At 43.7% G+C, this 25,667-nt stretch overlaps 1 long non-coding RNA gene and 1 pseudogene across 1 annotated transcript; both read right to left on the bottom strand.

Moving 5' to 3' along the window:
- Positions 1–616: 616 nt before the first annotated feature.
- On the bottom strand, positions 617–2,773 carry LOC143661730 (uncharacterized). Its single transcript, XR_013164787.1, has 3 exons — positions 2,178–2,773; positions 1,874–1,987; positions 617–674 (listed from the first exon to the last, which is right to left on the bottom strand). It is a non-coding gene; the product is annotated as an uncharacterized LOC143661730 (long non-coding RNA).
- A 12,136-nt stretch (positions 2,774–14,909) lies between these two features.
- LOC143661731 (nuclear transcription factor Y subunit beta pseudogene) lies at positions 14,910–15,529 on the bottom strand (annotated as a pseudogene).
- Between the last annotated feature and the right edge of the window lie 10,138 nt (positions 15,530–25,667).

The following is a 25,667-nucleotide window of genomic DNA, read 5'->3' on the forward strand; positions in this document are numbered from 1 at the left end:
AACATTTCACATATTCTAAACCATCAGCCCCATGTTTTATTTGACACAGGATTTATAAACTGAGGTGGGACAGTTTCCTCCCAGCCTGCCCCAACCCAAGTCTTTGGCAATGTCTGTAGACTGACTAGATCATCAAACCAAGATTACAGGTCCAGTGAGGCTCTCTCCTAGCATCTATACATAGAGTCCTGAAATGCTGATAAATGGCCCACTACGTAATGGACAGCCCCTCAGTGATTTATGTGGTCACAAATCATAGCACTGCCTAGGTGTAATCCCTTGCAAAGAGTATCTTCTCAAAACAGGTATTGACTTTCACATTTTTTCCCACTCTTTTCCTGAACTTACTTCTAAATACATATGCTTCCCATAGTTTCATTTGAAACTTTTCTCATTTTCAAGAGTCACAATGCCAGGTGTTTACCATATTATTCCTGGATCTAGATCAGAGATCACTGGGACAACCAAAAGACAAACATCTCAGGCACTGATACCTGTGCCAGGTGTGACAAATGCTGTGCCAGAGTCATAGAACTTACCCGAATTGTTGCTTCTTGAAGGCCTGTTTGTTTATCCAGTTTTCTCTGGTCATAAAACCAGGGAATGTGTTCAGGATGGTGGTTTGACATCTTACGATGTATGTTCACTTGTGGCAGGATTTATTGTTTAACACCCTATGGGAGAACACAGGAGCACAGGAGTGAGTTCAGACCACTATTCACATTAACAGCACAAACCAAAAGTTTGAATCTCGTCCTAAACAACTTGACTCCCACTGTGACCCTGCAAACCCATCCCAACCACAGAGGGATTCTATAGATCAGTAAGGACTCTGAGATACAGCCCTCTTTGTGATAAAGGCGAGTCATTTTCAAAGACAAGGTGCAGCTTGCTACAAAACTGCCTGACCAGCCAAACAGAGCATCAATGTGCACATTCTAGTATGGTGTTTCCTAGAACAAGTCATAATTCATTGCTCTCCCGAGTGTTCTTCATAGTGATTTATCTAGTTTCAAATCACAGCATTGCCAAGATAGAGAGTCCATGGCAAAGAGTATGTTCTCAAAACAGGCATCAACTTTCACATTTTTTTCCACTTTCTTCTTGAACTTTCTTCTATATGCATGTGCTTCTGTAGTTTCATTTGAAACCTTTCTCTTTTGCAAAACTCATGTTAAATACCAGATACTTACCATTTGTTCCTAGGTTTAGATAAGAGATCAATGGGATAAGCCATAAGAGAAAGATCTCAGGCATTGATACCTTTGCCAGTTGTGACAAGTGTGGTTGCAGAGACATAGAACTTACCTGAATTCTTGTTTCTGGAAGGCCTGTTTGTTTAGCCAATTTTTCTTTGTCATAAAACCAGGGAATGGGTTGTAGTCAAAGCCTCAACCAGAACGTTGGTTTGAGATCCCAGTATGTTCTCTTCCAGTTGTCTTTTTTGGGTAAGCACCCATGGGAGAACACAGGAGCACAGGAGGGAGTTCAGAACAGCATGCAAATTCACAACACACACTGAAAGTTTGAATCTCATCCTGAGCATCTTGACCCCTGCAGAGACCCCAGAACCCTGTCTGCCATCCCCACGAGGGAGTCCATAGACTAGTCAGGATGCTTGATTAGATTCCACTTGGTGATAGAATAGAGGAGTTTCTAAACCCAAGGTGGAGCATGTGAAGGTGGTTCAAAGCCTCTTGCTACAAAACTATATGATCAGATATATGGAGCAGCAGTGTGTACACTTCTCAAATGGCGATACCCAGAAAAATTCATAATTAATTGGTGTCTGATATGTTCTTCCTAGAAAATGTGGTCGTTTTTACTGAATGGGATCCATATGGCCAAAGCATTGAGTCTGCAGTGTACTCACCTAGATACCAAGGCTGAGGCTGCTCCTGCCACTGCATGTGCTCTTCTTCTGTGAGTGATCCAGACTATCATTGGCTCCCCCTTAGGCATCTTATTCTCTGTTTCTTAAGCTGTACTTAAATGACCAAAGAAGACACAAACGTCAGAAACTCGATCTATATAACTGCAAACAACCATTTCCACAAGTATTTCAAAGCAGTACACCAACCATGTGGGAAATATCCTTAAGACAATAGTTATTATACTTGCAAAGATATCAGGATTGCTGAATATTAGTGTAAAATTCATAATAGCAAATAACCTACCCTCTAGTCATATTAGCATTCCATGAGTAGTAGAAATCAGAGTCAGTAGCCCCTGTGGAAATAGACTGTGTTTGGTTTTCCAAGCCATAATCTCTCTTTTTCTTTCTCTCTCTTATCTAGAGATTGGTCACATCTGAATGTCTTTCATTTGCTTCTGTCATCCCCTCTGAATTAATAGTGCTGTCAACAAATACAACACACATGGATGTGATCTCCAAAAACAATCTTTAATGAGATCACAGTATTGTCCACATGAAACCCAAGATCATCTACTCATCTGTATTTCCGTCTTAGCCACTTCATTCCAGAAATGGCACACATTTCAGAGACTCCTGGGGATTCAAATGGCAAGTATTGAACCTACTGCCAGTAATACAACTGACTGAGCTCTCTGCTTAGTTCCTGTGCTGGTTTGAAAGGATGCGTGTACCCTAGAAAAGCCATGTTTTAATCACAATCCCATTTCACAGAGGCAGAATAATCCCTATTCAATACTGTATGTGATTAGATTATCTCCTTGGAGATGTAACTCAATCAAGAGTAGCTGTTAAACTGGATTAGGGAAGATGTGTCTCCACCCATTTGGGTGGGTCTTGATTGATTTACTGAGTCCTATAAGAGAGGAAACATTTGGAGAATGAGAGAGATTCAGAGAGAGCAGAGCAGAACAACATACCCATAAGAAGCAGAGTCCACCAGCCAGCAACCTTTGGAGATGAAGAAGGAAAATGCCTCCCTGGGAGCTTCATGAGACAGGAAGCCAGGAGAAGAAGGAAGCAGATGATTCCGTGTTCGCCATGGGCCCTTCCAGATGAGAAAAGAACCCTGACCATGTTCACCATGTGCCTTTCCAGATGAGAGAGAAACTCTGACTGTGTTCGCCATGTGCCCTTCCAGTTGAGAGAGAAACCCTGAATTTCATTGGCCTTCTTGAACCAAGGTATCTTTCCCTGGATGCCTTAGATTGGACATTTCTACAGATTGGTTTTAGATGGGACATTTTGTCAGCCTTAGAACTGTAAACTAACAACCTGTTAAATTCCCCCTTTTAAAAGCCATTCCATTTCTGGTATATTGCATTCTGGCAGCTAGGAAACTAGAACAGTTCCTAGTTACTCATGTTAGAATAGATATGTATTTTCCATTCACTTCTGAGTGTTTTCCTTGGAAAACTGAATCACTCCTAAAAAGACTTTCATTCTAATGGACAACCATTATCTGATGGTCCGCACTCCTCACCCTGGCATGGGGTAAAAATGTTTCACCCACGCACTCACTTATATATCTGCAATATTTTCGGACAAGAGGTCTGAAGCACAGGTGGGAATTTGAAACTGAGGAGTCAGTCAGTGAGTACTATTGCTGAGCCCATCACATTCTACAGGGTTTACTAGACTGTCCTTCGTTACAGTACAATCCAATGCACTGGCGACTCTCGTCCAGCCTTTCAGCAGGGGTTCCAACAGCATGAGCTTACATTCATGGGATGTGAGCAAATACAGTCTCTCTTAACTGGGACTGATGCATAAAGAGACAAGGGATATTTCTTTTCCTCATCATTCCTTCACACTGTGGCCTTGCTCAGCAATGGCTCATTGAACACTATGCCATTTGATGCAAAGTCCTGACCTCATTCACCATATGGTGCTCATTGCTAACTCTTCCTTGTCCCTCTACATACCACTTTACCCTGCATAACTTTACTCTCTACCCTGATCAATGGACAAGGTCAGATAGGCTGAGCTTGCATACCAATTGGCCCATTCAAAGAAGTCAGTGCTACTAGAGGGGCAGAAACACTTGAAATGCTTTCTAGAGATATTCTTACCTGAGAAAACCACATTTACACGAGTTTCTCACTCCAGCCTCCCTGTAATTATATTTAAGTTTTTATTCTCAGGCCTAAGTTCCTGTACTAAGTGACACCCTGCCAGTCCTATTGTGGATCAATTTCTTAAACACCCCACAGTGTTGCCGTACAATTCAACTTTGTCCATTGGGTGGATGACTTCTTACCCTGTACCACCACCCAAGGGTAAATATGTCAAATCCACATATTTCCACCACTGGTAAAATATATAAAGGGAGTTTTTGGTTTTGTAATATCACCTTCAAATTACGTGAACTAACAGGGAAAACCTCCTGAACATAATCCCTGCATGATTAAGAGAATTCCTCAAAAGTGCTTATCCCAGCTTTCCCCTTTCCCTTGAATCTAAAAAGACATGAAATAAAGACCAATGCCTAACTGAATTCATGGCTCTGGAATGCCAATTTCATTGGCCAGGTGTTTCCTGGTGGTAGCCAAGCATAGATTTTTTTTTTCCAACCTATGCCTGCAGGGCACCCCGTTAACTCAGATTCAAAACAATCCTGCCTTGTCAGTCATTGCTTTTCAGTGTGCCTGATGAAAAGAAAAGGGCGAAAGGAGTTTGATCGATGTTTAAGTATGGATGAAAATCTGGGGTGACAGCAAGTGCATCTCATTTATTCCAGGTAGAAAGCCTTGAATTCTGATGAAAACTATTTCATTTTACTTAAAATATCCACCTATTGCCATGCATAATTAGGCAAAAGTTGGTGTACAGTTGCTTCTTGTCCGCGACTTCTCGCTCAACGTCAAGTCTCCGGCCGGCGGGTGAGACAATGAGGAGAGACAGAGAGACGCAGACAAATCCGCGCTGGTGAGAAACACAGATCTAAGACACGTAGCAGTTGTGAGTACAAACCTTTACTGGGGCTAAGCTTGCATTCTCTATAGCTGGCACCGTGTGGGCGAAAACACCCCACGGGGGAACAACCTCTATGCGGCCGTCAGGTACGGCTCCTTGCGGGTCGTCTCCGCTTTACCCCGTCCGGGTAAAGCTTATATACATAGTCAGGGTCCAATAAGCTAACGCCGCGTGTACGGGGGTGATAGGTGGGCACGGTTGGCGGATATGTACGTCATACACGGAAGCAGGATGTGAGCGCCATCTTGGCTCACTCGATGGGCGGGGGGAACTCTGGAGCAGGCTGCAGCGCGTCCACTAGGCCTGACCCGGGTGGCGGCTCTCCACATCTCCCCCTTTTTTATTTATTTTGACCCAGTGTCTCCATTGATGAGTGAGCTCCCGTGGGCCGGAACGGCCCACTACATGTTTTGGTGCTTTGGGGAGTCTGGACTAGGCTTGCTAGGCACCAACCAGAATGCCTCCTCATATAGAGACCGGAGGGCCCGTGAACCGGAAACCACGTGACCCTCCCTGCAGTGCTTCGCCTCGCAACCGGGTTATGAGGGGGGCAGGAGAGCGGCAACCAGAGTCGAGAGTGTCGTAGGTGTCTCTGTGCAATGGCTTAAGTCTAGTCTGGCCAGGACCGCGACTTTGCCTAGAGACCCTCTTTCGACCAAAATTATGACTTCTGGTGCCGCCACTTATACCTGGGATACAGCCATGGGCTTTGCGGCAGACCTTACTTTCGAGCGTCCCGCCTTGAGTGGCCGTGACGGGCCACGCAGTGGGGGGGAGGACAGGGCTACGGTGCGGGTGTCGCCAGGGGCATCAGGGGCAAGTGACATAGCCAACATAGTGGTGACGCGTAGCTGTTGCTGCGTCTGGAACAAGCGTTCTAACAAACATTTAACAATGAGCAGAGTTACTAAGAGTCCCACTGCTAAAAGAATCCAAGTGGTCAACCTGGGCCAAGAGAACCATGAGGTGACTTGGTCCCACAGTAGCTCGTAGTGGGAAAAGTGGGGTTAAAGTTAGTCTCTCTTCTACTCGGTCGGAGGGTCACTTGCACTGTTGTTGTCATCTTTTCGGTCGTCGCCATCATCAGCAGAGTTGGAGACCGGATCCGGTGGCTCTGGTTGGAGGCTTATCAATTTTCTGGGCAACAGTTCCTTGGCGTCCTCGGGCGACGTCACGGTTCTCACCAGTCTTTCCGGAACCCACACAGGTTGACGTCCTGGTTCCTGGGGAAAAACACAAACAGAGCCTCTGGCCCAGCTGAGCACTGGGTCAGGGCCTTGCCATTGTCCTGACAGGACATCCTTCCAACGGACTAGACCTCTATGTGGAGGACTCGGAGTAGTGTGCTGAAGAGCAGGTGTCATTCCTTGTGAGTTTTCATTTAGAAAATTATATGTAAATAAGGCTACAGACAGTTGAGCCTTCGGGGACAGGCCGTGGCCTATTCCCCCTTTCTGTTTTTTGAGCAAGTCTTTAAGAGACCTGTGTGCTCTTTCAATGATTCCTTGCCCTTGAGGGTTGTAGGGGATACCATGTTTTAATTGCACTTCCATATTTGCACAAAATCTTTGGAAGGCTTTGCTGGTGTAAGCAGGTCCGTTATCTGTCTTTAATATTTTTGGCTTGCCCCAAGCCGCCCAAGCGGCGAGGCAATGAGCAATAACCTGGTGGACTTTCTCTCCTGTTTCAGCAGATGCGAATATAATTTGAGAACATGTGTCTATTGACACATGTAGATATTTGGCTTTGCCATACTCTGGATGATGAGTGACATCCATCTGCCAAATGTCCCCCGGGATGAGGCCCTTGGGGTTAACTCCAACTGAAGGGACTACCCTCTGTTCTGCACAATTATTGCAGGCTCTGACTATATCTCTGGCAGCTGCACGCGGTATGTGAAACCGTCTGGCTAAGGTGCTTGCATTGACATGAAATTTAGTATGAAACTCTTGGGCCTGTTGATACGGTGTCAGCGCAGGGAAGATATGTGGCTGTCGAGTGGCCACATCCACTACGTGATTTCCCTGTGCCATGGGGCCTGGCAGGCCTGTGTGGGCTCTAATATGGGTTATGAAGAAAGGACATCGTCTGGCATATATTGTCTCTTGAAGTTTGAGAAAGAATGGTCTGACTGAGGAGGAGTGGTTTATAATTCCCACCGTTTCTAAAATTGCTACAGAGTTCACTACATAAAGGGAATCGGATACAATGTTTAGGGGGTCGGTAAGTTCTTTCAGGACTGTGATAACAACTTGCAGCTCTACCCATTGAGGTCTCTGTGGTTGGAAGAACACAGTTTTAGGAGAACCTCCTTCTACGCAATATGCTCCTGAACCGGAGCTGGAACCGTCTGTGTACACGGTGAGAGCGTTCGCTAGTGGCTTAGATGAAGTCACCTTAGGAAAGATTACTGGGTGACGGGTGACGAATTGTAAGAGGGGATCTTTTGGGTATTGGTTATCAATTTCTCCCAAAAAGGTACATCGGAGGATGGCCCATTGATCTATAGCTCCAGTAAGTATTTCAAGTTGTTGGGTAGAGTAAGGTACTCTGAGGTTTTTTGGTTGTTGGCCAAAATGCTGCACGGCTTTTTTGACGGTCTCTAATGCCAGCCCTGCAATCGCTGTAGGATAGTGCTCTAAACTCTTTTTAGGTGAAATTCCAGGGTGGATCCAGAGTAAAGGCCCCTGTTGCCATAGCACTGCCGTGGGCTGGAATTCTGTCGGCAACAAGCAGGCTTCGAAGGGCTTTTGGGGGTCTATTCTTTTTAAAGCAGCGCTACTGAGCGCCTGTTCTACTTGACGTAGTGCTTGCCTCGCCTCTGGGGTGAGACACCGGGGCGAGTGTAGATCTGAATCTCCTTTTAGCAAATCAAACAAAGGTGTTAATTTGGCATTGGTGATCTTTAAGTACGGACGAACCCAATTGATATCTCCCATAAGTTTTTGCAGATCATTAAGGGTATGTATGTCATCTACTCTGAGAGACACTTTTTGGGGGGAAACATGCTGAGGCATGATTTTTGCCCCCAGGAAGGTGGTAATCTCTGTCATCTGGATTTTTTCAGGGGCCACTTCCAGGTTGGCTTCTCTAAGACTAAGGACTAAATGTGATAAAGCTGTTTTAAGAAGATCTGTGTCTTTATGGGCTAAGAGAATGTCATCCATATAATGGATGATTTTTACTTGGGGGAACTGTTGTCGAGTGTTGGCCAGCTTTGCAGCAACATATAGCTGGCACATGGTGGGACTATTAGTCATGCCCTGGGGCAGGACTGTCCACTCGACGCGGTGGCATGGCTCCTCATGGTTAAGAGAGGGCACAGTAAACGCAAATTTTGGAGTGTCTTCGGGATGAAGTGGAATGGAGAAGAAACAGTCCTTAAGATCTAAGATAAAAACAGGCCAGTGTTTTGGCAGGGCCGAGAGGAGTGGCAACCCCATTTGAACAGGTCCTAAGGACTCCATGCAGTTGTTGATGGCTCTTAAATCATGCAACAGTCTCCATTTACCTGATTTCTTTTTTATGACAAATACGGGAGTGTTCCAAGGTGATGTGGAAGGAATGACGTGGCCCTTTTTTAGCTGTTCTGATACTAGAGCATGGAGTGCTGAAAGTTTTTCCTTTGGTAAGGGCCACTGAGGCACCCACACCGGAGTATTGGTTTTCCACCTGAGTCTTATAGGCGTGGGTGGGAGTCTCCCCTCAGTGGCCCCTAGGAAAAACCCAGGCCTTGTCTATCAGAATTGGGGGCAGCCTGTATGGGCGCTGTATGCCCTTGCAATGAGACTCCCAATCCTTTGCCAGGGACGTATCCCATTCCTTTTAACAGACTTTTTGAAGTTGGAGAACAGTTACTGGTCAAGGTAACGTCCATTTTTGCTAGAATATCTCTTCCCCATAGGGACACGGGCAAGGCTAGTACATAGGGTTGAAAGTTACCTTGATGTCCCTCTTCATCTGCCCAATGAAGGGCAGTTGCACTCAGCATGGGTGCTGAGACATGGCCTATTCCTCTAATGGTTTCTTCCGCCTTGCACGTCGGCCAGGCAGGGGGCCATTCTTGCTGTCTTATAATCGACCGATCGGCCCCGGTATCTAGCAGGCCTAAGAAGGGTCGGCCTTGCACTTTAAGAGTCAACATGGGTCGATTCTCTAAGGACATATGAAGGCCCTCAAAAACTCCTTCAGTAAACCTAACTCCCTTATCTTTTCTCTGCTTGTTTCTGCTTGGAAGGAGTGCATGCAAGCTGGGTAGGAGTAGAAGCTGTGCTATCCTATCACCCTCTTCAATAACTAAGGTGCCTTGCTGAGATTGTATCATAATCCGGGTGTCATCTGTGGACTCTGGGTCCACAATACCTGGTATCACTGTTAGTCCCTTCAGGGCTGTAGATGCTCTCCCTAAAAGGAGCCCCACTGTACCTGGCGGTAAGGGCCCTTTAAAGGAGGTTCTCACTGATTGGACTCCCATAGATGGGGTCAGTACGAGCCTGGAGGTGGCACAGAGGTCCAGTCCTGCTGATCCATGGGAGGCGCGGAGCTGGATGGGTACTGCGTCGCCACACTGCCAGTAAGGGGGCCCACCGGAAAGGCGGACCCCCTCTGCCCGTTTTTTGGAATTTGCTCAGGACGGCCAGAAAGGTGCTTACCTTGCGCATCGAAGGCTGATCTACAGTCCTCTGCGCGATGGGGTCCTTTATGACATCGGCCACAGGGCCTAGTGCATGTATGTGGCTCATCAAAATGTTGAGTGATGACTGGTTGGTTTTTATTGGGACAGTTTTGGTTTTTATTGGGACAGTTTCTCTTAAAGTGTCCCAATTGGCCACATTGGTAGCACCCTTTTGGTTTTGTTCCTAAGTTTTTTGTTTGCTCAGCATTCACTCGTAAGGAGCTGGCTAGCATGGCTGCCAAGCCTGCGTTAGTTAGCGGGCTGCCAGCGTCCCTGCATAGCCGTACCCACTCTGTCAGGCTCTTTGCTTTGTTTTGTACTAGGATAGTTTTACATTCTTTATTGCACTGCTCAAATATCATCTGTTTAACCACAGTCTCTGCTATTCCTGGGTCTGTAAAGATCCTATCAGCTGCGGTTTGCATTTTGGCTACAAACTCCACGAATGGCTCGGTGGGGCCCTGGTTTATGCTGCTGAGTGAAGCTTGAGCCTCTCCCTGTCCTACCAACTTCTTCCAGGCGCCTACGAAGCAGCGGAAGATCTGTCCGTAGACTTCTGGGGGGAACCCTGTCTGATTTTGGGAGTGGGCACCTTTCCCTAGCAGCATATCTACATTCCAACCGCCACGTCTACTTGCTGCGTTTTTTGCGGCTTGCTCTTCAGCTAACTCCTCAAACCATGCTTTCCAATCTATATATCGGCCTGGAGGCAGACAAGCACGGGCTAGTTGGTATATGTCTGCGGGTGTATGGCATAGGGCGGAAAGATTTTCAACTAAATTTAATGTGAAAGGAGCATTGGGACCATACTGATGGACAGCTTGTCGTAACTCCTTTAAAACTTTGTAATCATATGCTTCGTACTGATTATTACCTTGGGGATTAATAATAACCGGGTACATTTCTGGGGTTGGCTCTGGCTTAAGCGGTTGGTACCCACCTAGTATACCGAAAGGCCTAAAGGTTAAAGAGGGGGCCCATTTCCAGAAATGCCTCCTTCCACTTGTTGATGATATGGGGTCTTGAGGGCCTGAGTATTCAGGTGGGGGATACAGCTGTAGGTGCCCCTCCCCCGACCCGCCTGCAAGGGGTTCCGGGTTCCGCAAAGGCGGACCAGCGTAATTACCAGATTCGGACACTAGGGGGAGCTCTCGGTGAGGTTTCTTGCCGGGATCACTGGGAAACTGCCGCGCCCCTACAGTGACCACTGGCGGGGCGGAGGGCTGCGTGGGCGAGACAGGGGGCCTCTCCCAGTCGATTAACGGGGGCGCATCCGCACCTTCGGTCCCATCACTATCTGACTCAGAGTCAGAGGTGTCGGGACTATTGCTGGGCTCGGTCGGCTTATGAGTTGGCGGCTCACTCTTACAGGAGCCGTCTGCTTTTAAAGGAGCTAGCAGAGGCGAACTTTCTGACTGCCCCATGATTGCAGTCGGCACTGTCTTTTAATCACTCGGGGAGCTCTCCCGAGTCACCGGGGCTACCTGAAAACCCGCGGCCCTTAGCTCTCGCGTAACAAGCGGCACTCACCTTTCCGCGGTGATCAGGCGCGAAAAGACTACCGTGAACTCCAGAAGCGCGTCCTCACCAGCAGGTCGAGCGAAGAGATTCCCCGTACGGGCCACCACTTGTCCGCGACTTCTCGCTCAACGTCAAGTCTCCGGCCGGCGGGTGAGACAATGAGGAGAGACAGAGAGACGCAGACAAATCCGCGCTGGTGAGAAACACAGATCTAAGACACGTAGCAGTTGTGAGTACAAACCTTTACTGGGGCTAAGCTTGCATTCTCTATAGCTGGCACCGTGTGGGCGAAAACACCCCACGGGGGAACAACCTCTATGCGGCCGTCAGGTACGGCTCCTTGCGGGTCGTCTCCGCTTTACCCCGTCCGGGTAAAGCTTATATACATAGTCAGGGTCCAATAAGCTAACGCCGCGTGTACGGGGGTGATAGGTGGGCACGGTTGGCGGATATGTACGTCATACACGGAAGCAGGATGTGAGCGCCATCTTGGCTCACTCGATGGGCGGGGGGAACTCTGGAGCAGGCTGCAGCGCGTCCACTAGGCCTGACCCGGGTGGCGGCTCTCCACAGCTTCTGAGAAAGAATCCTAAATTCAACGCCAACACACAAAATTAAATGCAACCCAAGAGGACGCAAGAGAAATGGATGGCAGGAAAAAATAGAAAGTTTAAATAAAGAACCCCTGAAATGGTAAGTCCTTGCGGCTAAACAGCAGGTTTCCCTAAACTTGCCTATAACTCTTGAGGTCTTTTAAGGTAGGTCTATCTCCATGCAAAGAACTCATCTGAAAACTTTCACTCGAGTAGCCATTTTTGGGACTTGCGTGTACCCTATTAGCTTTTCCATTCCAGCATCCAATTTTGCAGGCAGCATTAATCCCCTGACCCAACTTATCTCAGGAAAGCAGCCCCATCAACAAGGGGTACCCCCATTTGTGATTGCAATCTCAAGTTTACAAAACTCTGGCAAATTATCAAGGTATTTGGCATGATCAACGATGGAATGAGCTGATGGAAAATTACGGTTTGAAGTGCTTGTCAAATCCATATTGGGAAGATGTGCCTGGATCCCGCAATGTCAAGGTACCAACTGAATGGTCCTACTGCCACCCCTCCCCCCCAAACATAGGTCTTATAAAGAATCAGGTTGTGCCTCCCACTTCTGAAATCCCATTCTCATTGAACTTGGATTAAATATTTTTTCCCATCAAACCAATCAGCTCAGAGGAAAGAAGTCATTCCATTTGAAAACTTGGCTGCCATCAGAATCTTCTACTGCAGGGCTCTGTGCTCTATGGTTTATAAATATAAAAAAATTTCCTTCTCTGTTCTCATCAAGTTCTCTTCCTTCTACTTTATTAAGTATGATCCTATTATATAAAATTTCTAGGGCCTCAGGTTGTCTTGAACATTTCCTGTTTCTCTCAGCTTTTTCCTGACACATAAGTCAGATTCCACCTTCTGATGGTTTCTTTCAGGATTGTGGAAAACAACATAATATGTCAAAATAGAGGGGAGAATTGGTCTCAAATATGCAAGACTTTATAGAATCACTGGGATTAATGACCCCAGAAAATTTTCAAAGCACTGTGAACTGAGAGAAGCTGGAAGGGAGATGATGGGAAAAACTGTTTTAGTCCTTAAAGGAAGGGACGAGATTAAGCATTGGGGGACTTGCTTTTGTTTGAGGCCAGACACTAAACCTAGGGAAATCTGAAGAGGATGAAAATCCCAGATGGAATCCCCAAACTTGCTGCTCTGCCCACCAACACTCAGGCTGACCCCAACCCAGCCTTCATGTCCTCTCGCACTCCAGCCCTGCCCAGGCCCCCACCCCCTCATGTATTACATTGTGATGTTGGACTCGAAGGCCACATGCCCACTTGCAGCTCTACAGGGTGTTTTCCGACTTGAAGACGGTGAGTAGGGGCAGCAGGGAGATGACCATTCTGGATCAAGACATGGTCCTCGGTGCTTTACAAGCTTGTCCTTGTCATGTCTGGGCCTGGGTCTCACCGCAAGACCATCTCTGCTCATCGCCCATCCACCATCGCACACCAGTCTTCAGTTCCCTTGGTCTTTGGGTGCAGTTGGGTTGTGGGAGCAATGGCAGTGAAAGGAAGGTCCAGACTGGACCTAAGAACCTGCTGCCTCCTGCTCCCCAGGAAGCCTCCAGCAACTTCTTGCACTCCTCTTCCCACAGTTTTGTTCTGAGTGGTGGTGGCAATGATGTTCTCGGCACCCAGGACCTAGCAGGAGCACAGCTGCCTTTTCGGTAGAGTCCTTGCAGGAACATGTGAGATGTGCTGCCAGATACTTGGGACCCAATGCTTATCTGGGTTTCCCAGGCTGAGACTCCAAACCAGCAGGACGGTGGTTCTTGACATCGTTCTCTGCCCATGGACATGCCCTGCATGAAAGAGCATCAGACCCCATGCAAGTCAAGTGCTTCCTCACCAGCCATGCAGTTGGTCAGCTTTCTGGGCCACACAGTTCAATGCCCCATTCACAAAGTAGTGTCTGGGCCAATGCAAAGCTACTTGTCTCAAGGGGTGGGAATGGGTACAGGACCACTGACCACACCTCCCCTGGTCTATGCAAATGGTCTCTGTTTTGGTGCTCTCTTTTCATTTTTAATTCAATCTCACATTGAGACTAAAATCAGTCTGAGGCAAAGGCATAGGGTTCTCACTGATCTTTTCTGATAATCTCTTCCTGGGCATGTGGGCAAGGTCTTATCAGCTCTACAATATATCTTTGAATTTGCCCAACCTGCACCTTGAAATTTGCCATCTTTCTTCTAGGTCTGAATGCTATTGTCTCAACTCGTAATCTTCTGCCCCAGGGAGCTGTGGTTTGATTGTTTCCTTTTTTTGAGAAAGGTAAAATGAGAACATTTACCATCAAGCTGTAAATCCCTTCTTCTGGAAGAGGATATTATAGTATTTGAAATATGCTTTGAAAAAAATCGTATACAAAATGAAAGTGGCACCATTTCAACAGCACTGTATTACATTAAACTTAAATGAATTCAGTACTCATAAAAATGTAACAAAAGCAAATCTAGTCTTAACAAAAAGATCCAATAACTAAGAGTGTTGTAAAGGCACAATAAACAGTATAAACACTGTTAGCAGGCACTGGATTTAATAGGGCAAACCATATTTGCTTCTGCATTCACACTTTATTTTTCAATTGAATTTTTAAAAAATGGTGCTGCTTAAGCTATGAATGGCTAACAATTTTTTTTTTTAATTTTAACAAATACATCAAAAGCTAAAACTCTAGCAAGGTTTTCAGGCAAGATATTATATAACTAAGGCAAACTCACATTTACAATAAAGGCAACTTGCATTCAAGATGACTTTACCCTTATATTTTACTAAAAGGGCAAACATCATGAATTAACCCAGCTGCTTACTTGAATTACAAAATCGATTCAATGCGAAAATCAGGATTTTTAAATTTATTCAATATGAAAATAAGAAACCGTCTACAAATGTCTGACAGTAATAAATTGCAATACACAATGTAGAGAGGAGTCATACAGAAAGACAAACTCTCATACAAAACAAAAATATTTTAATATCTTTAAAATCCAAATTTTTCTTTAAAATCATTCATGAAAAAGATTCTCAAGTCAGAATTAACACCTAAGTTAGTCAAACATCAGGAAGCCACATTACATCTATTTAATATACAAAGAAACATTTTTTCAACCAGTCATTTTCTTCTAATATCTCTATTCCAGAATTGTGTAGCCTCTTCCGCTTCTCTACACCCCCATTCTGTCATTTTTTAATCATGAAAACTGAATTTTTTGAACACCAGAAATCTGCTGATACAAAGTTGTATAAACCATAACGTTTTGTTGTTGACCAACTGCAGTTATTAAGCCAACTGGTAACTGGTTCATAAATGCATCCTCTGTAAGCTCTTCACTTAGTCCATCTGTAGCTGTGACCATTCCTCCAATTCCTTTCTGTCCTTTCATAGCCTCTTTGATTTCTAAAGGTATAATTTCAGAGGTTCTATGTGACTCAAAGCCTAAGGTGGATATGGCAAAGAGAATGTCCTCTCTATTGATTGTCCTCCGTTTCTCTTGATGGCATCTTTCACTTGCTTCAGATATTATAAAACTGATGAACTCACTCACACATTCTTGAACATATTCTTTGGCATCTTTTGCAATCTTTCCTGTCTGAGGTATGGCATTTTTCCTTATTCTTGCCACATTTGCAATAGAAATATATATGTCCTGTTCTCTGAAACTTTCTTTTGAGCCATTTGTGTCCTTATGATCATTCATACTGTCCTCAGTATCATCATGGGGCTGTATAATATAATGACTTCCTCCAATATAGTCTGCAGAGTTCCTAGCTTAGAAGCATCTGTTGTAGAACTGTCACCATCCATTGTCATGAAATGCTATCAGTATGGGCTGCAAGTGGTGCTTACGAGCACCTCTCCAAGATGTCCGGTCTCTGCTCAGTTGCAACCTCCAATGCAGCCCTGGTTGGCTCCCATCTCCAATAGGCTGTTTGGTTGGACAGAAAATCTTGATTGCTTTCTTGCAGTGTGTTAGTGGCCCTGCCAGCTTCTTCCATGTCTAGGGCAAGCTTTGGGACCAGTGAGCCAGAGATGAGTGTCCTGGATCAGTTCCACAGGCTTTCACCCGGATATATGTGCATCCCAATATGCACATAAAGGTTACTCTGCTCCCTCAGAAAAATAGGACCAGAGACCTAGACTGGGGGTTTGGTCTTGCAATGAGTCAGTGAAGGGGGTAAGAAAGGGCCAGTAAAGGTGCCATGATGTTTTACTACCATTTTTAAGTTGTGCCTTTCTTGATTTGGCACTCTTTCACTTATCAGAGTCCTTTAAGTGTTTTGCTGAACTCTGAGAAAGTAGGTTCTGTCAGTTCCTACTGATTTTTCAATATTGCTGGTTGGGAGATAGAGTCCTCCAATTTCTCACTGTGGCATATTGCTAGTGTCACTCGAAGAAATGCATTCTTATCCACATATCTGAGAGGAGGAGAAAAACTTCAACCTAGTCAAGAGAGCTTGCTTGCATGTCTAGCATTACAGTTAGAAGCCTGGTGGAGGAGCATTGCTTTGAACCTGAGTTAAAAGGATGCAGTGCCCTCTGTCATAGTTTGCAGCTGTTATGTACCCCAGGAAAGGCCATGTTCTTTTACTCCATTCCTATGGGTGTAAATCAATTGTGGGTGGTACTTTTGGTTAGGTTCTTTCATTGGAGATGTCACATGCCTCATTCACAGTGAGTCTTGATTCTCTTGCTGGAGTCCTTTATAAGATGATAAAACAAATATAGATGCTAAGAGATGAAATTAAGAGAGGCTCATACAAAAAGCCCTGGAAAAGCTTAGAGAGGACCCACAGAGACTCAGAGATGAAGCCACTGGAATTAGAAGCTGAAAGCAACAAAACATGGGACAGAAGAACCAGTAGATGACAGCCATGTGCCTTCCCATATGCAGAGGTGTCGTGGATGTCAGCAGCCTGTCTTCAGAGTCCAGGTATCATCATGTTGATGCCTTAAGTTGGACATTTTCATGGCCTAAGAGCTGTAAATTGTAAGTTAATAAATCTTCATTGTAAAAGCCAACACACTTCTGGTATATTGCATTCTAGCAGTTTTACCAAACCAAAACACCCTCCTAACACAGCTTGAACAACACATTATCCCTTGTAAAGTTACCAGGTACTAGATACAAGAGAAACTGGCCTTCCAGATTTTATTTTTTTAAATTATCTTTTAAAAATATTTTTATTGCAGTATCTTCATGCATCATACAGTCCATCCAAAGTATGAATCAATAACTTACAATATCATCACATAGTTGTGTATTCATCACCATAATCGTTTTGAGAATATTTGCATCATTCCAGAAAAATAAAGAGAAAAAGGGAAAAAAAGCATACAACCCATACCCCTCACCGCCACCCCCATTGACCACTAATATTGCAATCTACTCAGTTTTACCACTTTTCCCCCTTATTATTTATTTTATTCCGCATTTTTTTTTACCCATCTGTCCATACCCTGGATAAAAGGAGCATCAGACACAAGGTTTTCACAATCACACAGTCATATTGTAAAAGCTATATCATTATACAATCATCTTAAAGAATCAAGGCTACTGAAATACAATTCAACATTTTCAGGTACTTTCCTCTAGCCATTCCAATACACCATAAACTAAAAAAGGATATCTATATAATGCATAAGAATAACCTCAAGGTTAACCTCTTGACTCTGAAATATCTCAACCACCAAAACTTTATTTTGTCTCATTTCTCTCTTCCCCCTTTTGGTCAAGAAGACTTTCTCAATCCTATGATGCTGGGTCCTGGCTCATCCCGGGAGTTCTGATCCCACGCTTCCAGATTTACACCCCTGGGAATCATGTCCCATGTAGGGGTGAGGGCAGTGAGTTCACCTGCCGAGTAGACTTAGGGCCTTCTGCATTTTAGATTTTAGGTAGCATTAGTTTCTATTTCACTTTGTTTCAGTGTCAGGGTAAAGGGAAATCTGGACTAATCATATGCTGAAAATTTTATGTCAGGTACTTTGCTAAGAAGATTTTTTTTAATTATACAATGTTAAAAATAAAATAAAATAAGAAATTGTGTTTTTACTTCATATTAATCCTGGGAATACTGTTTTGGTGCATTCTCCAATGGTTAAAAGAGATTATACTTGATCATTGTCCTGAAGAAAAACATTAATCATATTTTGAGACTTAAACAGAATTTAGGATGTTAGTGATATGTGGTCATTTATTGTTGGAATCTAATATAAAAGAATAACAATTTATATATAATTACAAAGAAGTAGGTTCATAATCATTTAAATTCCCAATTATCAGATTAGTTTCTCTTTATTAAATGTCTCCAATGGGATTCAAACACAGTGGAATTTGAAGCCATTTTTTATACTGAGTTATTTTGAAAGATTTATATAAAATGCCTTAGAAAAATTTATATGAAAATGAAGGTGATGTGAATTTTAATTTTCAAAGACATTGCTGTAAACAATACAGTTATGTCAGTAGAAGCAGTATTTAGACTCCCACAGAATAAGTAAAGAACAATTTCTAGGAGAAAATAATGAGTTTAGGGTTTATATCAAATATTACAGTTTACAATAAACAATTGGGTATAAGGACTTCGGTCTATTGGGGTAGTAGGGAGAAGAAACCTCTATGGTCTCTGTGCATCTGTTTTAAGTGGAAGTGGTGAAATTTACTCAAATCTCAGTAGTGAAAGTGCATCCCATGGGAACACATGGTGGTTGGCTGGTTGAGAGGTCCTGAGCCCATCTGAACCAGTGGTAAGGAAAATTCAGGAAACAGTGCAGGGTGAGGCTGGATCAGCAATGCTATTTACTAGTTTATCCATCAGTTTCAAATTTCCACTTGTGTTTAACACATCTGATGTTAAACTTCTTTTATTAACTAATTTACAGAACAAATATAACATTTTAGCACAATGCCTGGTTATTGATATTAGTATGATTACGGCAGGACCCGGGTTACATTATATAATTGAGTTAATTTATAGAGTGGTTCTACTTCAAAGGAAAAATATCCTGATTATATAAAAATTAAGTACATGAGTTTAGAAACTGATTACAGTTTTGCTTTTTCAATAAAATAATACCTTATGGGGCTCATCTGAAGAATGACTCTCAAAAACATTTTTTATGAAATAAATAAAAAACATGAAACCATAAAAACAGTAGAAAATATAGATGAACATTATATTTGCTTAGAGCATAGGGAGGGGATGTTTGACATATTTTACTATGTAAAAAGTGTAATAAAAAAATCATAGGTAAAATAAAGAAGTGTGGTACAAACTAAAAAAAAATATGGGCAATAATTATGGCAGATAAAGAGTTGATACCATTCAATGTCCATTAGAAAGAGGGCTAAAGGATATGAACAAGAAAATTAGAAAATAATGTCTAATTCTCACAAATACATAGTGAATAAGAAAGTGTACAACATTCCACAGATCATCCAAGAATGGGGCTAGTTAGGGATATTTGCAAAGTGCCAGGTGCTATGCTGCATTTTACATATAGTGCATTATTTATAACCTTCAACCACCCTATGCTTTCTCTATTTTAAAAATGAAGAAATGAAGGGTGTAAAACATTAGGTAATGCACTCAGGGTTACACAGAACTAAGAATTGGCTCCAGGGGAACTTGTCGCTGATGAGGTACACCATGGAATTATAGTAGTGTCATTAAAGCTTTGAGGTATGGTAATGATAGAATCATGCGTCCTACGACTCCTGATATTTTAGAGGTTACACACTGAAACACTTATGGATGAAATACTATGATATCTGATATTTCCTTCAAAATAATCTGCAGGGAGAGGTAGAGTGCAAGGATGTATTCATGAAACTAGATTGGCCTTTCATTGTACTATTGCCTCTGTTTTTAGTTATGCTTGAAATTCTCTATAAAAATGGTTTTAAAAAAGTAGTTAAAAAAATCTAATAAAAGCCCTCACACATTTGAGCAAGTTTGCCTGTATGACTGGGCATTCTGCCAGAGTATTCTGAAAAGTATGATGAAGTTAGAGAAAGAGGCTTTTTTTGTTGTTGGTTTTGTCTTCAGAATATGTATGGTTCCCACCAATTGATTATTAGCTCATTGCAAAAATTGATAAAAATAAGAAATTGTAAAAAAAAGAGTCAGTAGCCTGTGATGTATATGAATATTTATATAAATTTGACCTTGCAGTTTATACCTAGCTGTCCCCAGATTTTGTATGTGTGTATATATCAATATGCCAAATGGCATTTCTATCATTACAAGCCCCAAACCATAGAACTATGTCATTGGTAATGATTATATAGCATTCCATTGGATAAATATGTTATAATTTATTTAACCAATCCACAATTTATTGATATTTAGGTTGTTTCCAATGTGTTACTTTCATAAACATGGTACATACATGGTTTCCCACGGATAAATTACTGAAATTGGAATTTCCAGGCTGTGACATTTGGCGCATACTTCCAAAGACCCTCCAGAAAGTTTGCATGTGTTGTGACTCTCATAAGTGTTGGTTGAAGGAGCTGGTAAAGTGAGATATTCCAAGGTGTCCAGAGAAGAATTTCAGCCTCATGTTTGAGTTCCCAGTTTGGTAATAACAGTGGGGCATTCCTTGTTTTGTATATTTGTGTACGTTTCCAAAAGTGATCCAGAGGAAGGGGTGATTGCATTTGTAATCAGCTATGGGGAGTGTCTTCTTCAATGAATGGTGATTGATCTAATTACTGGGAGACTTTTAAGGAGAATTCAGAAGAGGCAGTCATTTTTCTTGCTTAGGCCAGCCAGCCTCTCCTGAGAGTTTGTGGAGAAACTTCACTGGAGCTGCCAGTTTGTGGCCTGCCCTACAGACCTTGGACTCTACATCCCCACAGTTACATGAATCACTTTTATAAATTTTACATTTGCAGATATCTCCTGCTGATTCTGTTTCTTTAGAGAACCCTAGCTAATACAGCCCTATATGAGAGGTTGAGATTCCCTAAACTAAGAAGAAGTCTGGAATTTTCAGGTGTCCCTGGCTCTGCTTTGATGTCGCTCTCTGTAATTTCATTTCACTTATCCCAGGTGACTGCAGTGTAAGGAGTTTCTAAAAAGAGGCTTGGGACAGATACTCAGGATCTGTTTCTATTTTTTTTAATAAGTAAGCAAATAACAAATGAATACTTTATTGGGGAGGGGGTGGCAGTAACAGGAACATTACTCTAGACTTCATGGCTGAAAATCTATTTGCATTTCCCAATTTTCTGCTTTTAGTCACACCAGTTAGCTTTCAATCCCCACAAAGCTTTTCTGACCATCTGAGCGACAGAGGCTCTGTACATCTTATTCTGTGTGAAAACAAAGTGTCCACAGCTCTCATCTCTGAAAGTAGCAGAGAGTGTGTACCCAGAGGCACAGGCCACTGCTGCAGGGCCCAGAGCCCCGGGCACAGCGCAGCACCTTCTAGGTCCAGCAGAGGCTCGCCAAATGAGTGATGTGAGGGTCAGAGCGTCACTGAGACCTACTCATGGCCTCTTACATATGCACCATGGCTTCCAAGCAAAGTAAGGAGGTGCTGTGCTGACTTTATACATGTCCATAATCTAAGCTTGGGCTTCGAAGAATAAATATCAAACAGGAGGCAGATTTCTGTTCAGTTGCTGCACACTGGATGTCCCTTTAGCCCTTGGCCCAGTGCAGCTGGGCTCACGGGGTTCCGCCTCTGAGCGGAATCCAGGTCTGAGACAGGGGATCCAAAAACTTGGGGTCCAGAAAACCCCTCTTCTTCTAAAAGGCAGCCAGATGCTCAGCCCCAATCCCACATGGGTGTGAGTGCATACACACATGAGCATGCACTCAAATGCACATACACACATGTGCACGCACACACACATGTATGCAGAAACACACATACATGCACATGCACACATCCATGCCACAACTCTTCCAGCTTCGCCCTGCAAACCGAAGGTGAAAATCACTGCTATTGAACCCCAGGAGGTGAGAGAAGGCACCATGTGGCTGTTTAGTTATGCTATGCCCTCAACCCCCTCCTTGACTTGTGTTTGCCCTGCGTTCAGCTGGTACAATGACCCCCTGGGTAGCTAGAAAGAGGAGCAACGTGGCCTGATCTCTGCCCTCATGGCCCATCCCCAGGGGGCAGATGAGGTGGCAACAAGGAAAGGCAGGGGAGCACCAGTGAGTACTGGGAAAACCTAGAGCTCAAAGAGCTAAGATAAAGGATAACGGAAGAGAAAACTCATTTGACTGATGGCTTATTTTATATCTATATATAAAATAAATGCAGCAATGTTCGCAAGGAGATTGTGGCCCCAATTCCTGTTTCTTGCCAGGATGTGTATCCTGACTAAATACAGAAACTACAGCCAGTCAGCTGTCTGTTTGATTGTGTATGTGTGTGTGTGGGGATCCCAGCAGATGCTTTGGATCTGGGTGCCCCTGAAGTCAACCCCCACCTGGGAGAGTTCCCCCTGGGAGCTTGGAACAGAATTTTGTTTTCTTCCAAGTTATTTGATTTACATTAAAATCAAGTCACCAGAGATGTCCATTTTGGAGGTCGTTTTGGAGTGTACATAAAAATAATTTAGAATATTTTTCTCTCCATCCTTGGGAAAACCAGTACCTGGGAGAAACCAGACTAAAATGAACACAAAAATTTGGAGGTCTCCCCAAGCTGTCTGTGGGGGGCAGGGTGGTGGTTGTGAAGGAAGTGGGGGGCAGACATGCTTGGCTAATGATAGTGGAACCTATGGGAGAATGGCTTGTCCTCAAGATGCTTTCTACCTCCCAGCTTAGTTACCTGCCTCATCCTTGCTGGGCCACTAACTGTACTCTCCCCAGGCTGTGATCTTTATCCACTTTCCTGGGAGGGTGACAGACACTGAATTTATTTCCTTAGTCACTCCTACACTGGCTTCTTTTATTTTTTTACCTACTGGTTTAACCTCAGTAACAAGCCCAGGGCTTAAAAACCCCAGTGGTCTCTGGTTGCATTACACTCAGCTGGATGCAGAGGAGGGGCTGGGGGTTCACAAACCTGTTCACCTGAGGAGGTCTCAGGGGCCCCAGGCATTGCTTTCTATCAGTCCAAGTGTCCTGCAAGGCATGCCCTGCTATTTCTTTCCTTTGCTTTATTTTGATTTTTTGCATGGGCAAGCACTGGGAATAGAACTGGGGTCTCCAGCATGGCAGGCAAGAACTCTGCCACTGAGCCACCATCACACCCCATTTCCTTTGTTGCTTAAGGGAGTCTAGAAAGCATGTGTAACCTTGATTTAATGGAACCCATAAGAACTTATGGTGATGAATACCACATGGCCAAGAACTTGCATCACAAAAATGACCTCTAAATGACACAACACACACAGCATTGGGCTCCTTATATGATTGGATGGGCAAGTGATTGAGGTAGACTTTTCTAAGTCATCAAGGTGGATAAGTGTAAAATGAAATCTCACTTTATCCCCACAACAGCCTCATATGATAGTTGTGGCCAGAGGAAGAGAGAGGTATGGACAGGTGATTGAGCTCAATGTCTTGAGTTACAAACATGAAAGGGTATTTTGGTTCTTATTTTCCCCAGTGCTGAGCCCTCTTTCACACCAGTAGAAGCTCCCTGAATGACATTTTAGCTAGATTCCATAACTCTGCAGTCACTTTGGGTGTTTTGAAGAATCATTTGGAGTTTATAGGACCCAGCTCTGGTCCATTTAAAGTTCCAGTCTCTCATCTGATTCAGAGCTCTTCTTCTCATCTTCTGGTCCTAGGGAGTCCAGAGCTGAAACACTACCAGGTGGAGTGAAGGTGGCTATAGGGTGCTCCCACAAACCTAGTCTTCCCCCCTCTTTCCCGACCTAGTAGCGAAGTGAGAGATAGAAGACTTCTCCATACTTGACTGGCCAAGGTGGCAGTCCCTGCTCTGAGGCACCACAACTGCTATCTTAGTTCATTGCTTGTGGGCTTCATGTGGATGGATAATGACATCATCATTCCCTACCTAAAGGAACTCATACCTAAGAGGAGATTCCTGGAAATGTTGACCCTTGAAGATGTCTGGCTGTATTTCAGGCTGAGCCAGTGGCAGTCTCATACCACATACCTCTGATGCTTAGGTTTCTTCGCACCTCTTGTGGTTCCTTCCTAGTCTGAAATGCCCAATCCTTAGTGTCCAGCCATGGTCTACATTCAGATCTGCAGGTAGATGCATAATCCGTATTCCTTACTTCTTAGAAATCTGAAACTCTGGTGGTGTGCCCATGTATATGAGTGTGAAGATCCCTCTCAACCCGGAGTTTCCCACCAATCCACCTCTTATTGAGTCTATTTTTCAAATCATATTTACAGTCACAGAGGCAATTCAGCAAATCTACCAGTGAAGCAGATGCCCAACCAGAATTGATATCCAGTCCCTCTTTGTTGCTGGTACACCCAGTTTAAGGAATAATTCTCTTGGGAACTCCTTCCCAATGGGAGGGTGAAGAAGAAATAGACTCTTTTTGTGAAGGAAACTCTCTTATGAAGGTGACCCATGAAATCTCCCCAGATGCAGAGTGATTGTGAGCTGGGGTGGGAGATGCTGGTGGCAGTGCAAAATTAGGACCAGCTCCTCTGAATGGCCCACTTGGTGAGCCTCTGCCTGGAGCTGTCTATACTCAGGAGATGGGGAACTAAGTCTATCTTCTGCTCAGTCATGGGCCTTAGCTGCATTCCTGGGACAAGAAGAAATCTCCTGCTTGGCAACTCTCACCAATTTTTTCCACAGATCTTCAGGTGAGGAACCACAGAAGTTTAGGTGACAAACTCAACACTCCACAACCTGTTATCAGTAAACCAGTACAAGAGTTAAATTTCTTGAATGTCAGAAAGATCTATTTCTCTTTCTGGTATCACAAGCTTCTAAATGGTTTCTCTTCTCCTACTGCTCACCAAACTCTGACCCTATACACTTAATGAATCTGTTTAGGGGAAAGAAAGGAGATGGATGGAAGGGATGGAGAAAAGGGCCATAGGAGTTGAAGAGAGATGCAGGGGAAGTTCTGACAGGGAGTGGGGGTAGCCTTTAATGGGAAAGCAATTCCTCAGACACAATGTGGAAAGGTTATAAAGGAAAATGAATCAGACTTTCAAACTACGGAGACTCAAGTCTGTATTTTGGGTCCCTCACTTACCAGCTTTGTATTCATGGGAAAATTATTCAGCCTGGTCAAGCCTTGATTTCCTAATCCACAATGAAGGCTTAAATTACCTACAATTTTTTTGTGAAAATTTGATTTAATACACATAAAATAGCTGACGGTGGGTACTCAATGAAAAGTTTTATTCATATTAATAAAATTATCAAAGGGAAAAGTAGATTTTCATAAAGAAGGACCCTCCAAAATCTTATTTTTATATAAAATTGATCGAGAGAAAGATTTTTAAATGAAGTACCTTGATAAACTGAACTAATTAAAATGAAAACTTATTTACTCTATAAGGCAATATAAAAATTGAAAATGCATGCCACAGGTCAAAAGAAGACACTTGCACTTAATAAGAGAATATCTGAAATATGAAAAGAGCTTGTTACTATCAATAAGAAAAAGAGAACAGCTGGTGTGATGGTATGGAGCTATATGTACCCCAGAAAAACATGTTCTTAAAGCTAATTCATTACCGTGGGTATGGACCCACTGTAGGTAGGATCTTAACTTGAATTGAGATGTGACCCACCTCATTTAGAGTGGGCCTCTTATTCGTCTTACTAGAGTCCTTAATAGAGGGTGAAATCCAGATAAAAAGACACCGAAGACAGAAAAATCCACAGATGCTGAGAGGGAAGGACATACAAGCAGAGGAAAAGAAAGCCACAGACAGACTAGCCAGAAGCTAGAAATCCAGGAGAAAAGGGGCAGTCCAGTAGATACCACTAAATGCCTTGCCTTGTGACACAGGAGTTCCAGATGTCCAGCAACCTG

The sequence above is a fragment of the Tamandua tetradactyla genome, chromosome 17, assembly GCF_023851605.1.
Source record: "Tamandua tetradactyla isolate mTamTet1 chromosome 17, mTamTet1.pri, whole genome shotgun sequence".
In the NCBI taxonomy this organism is placed as follows: Eukaryota; Metazoa; Chordata; class Mammalia; order Pilosa; family Myrmecophagidae; genus Tamandua; species Tamandua tetradactyla.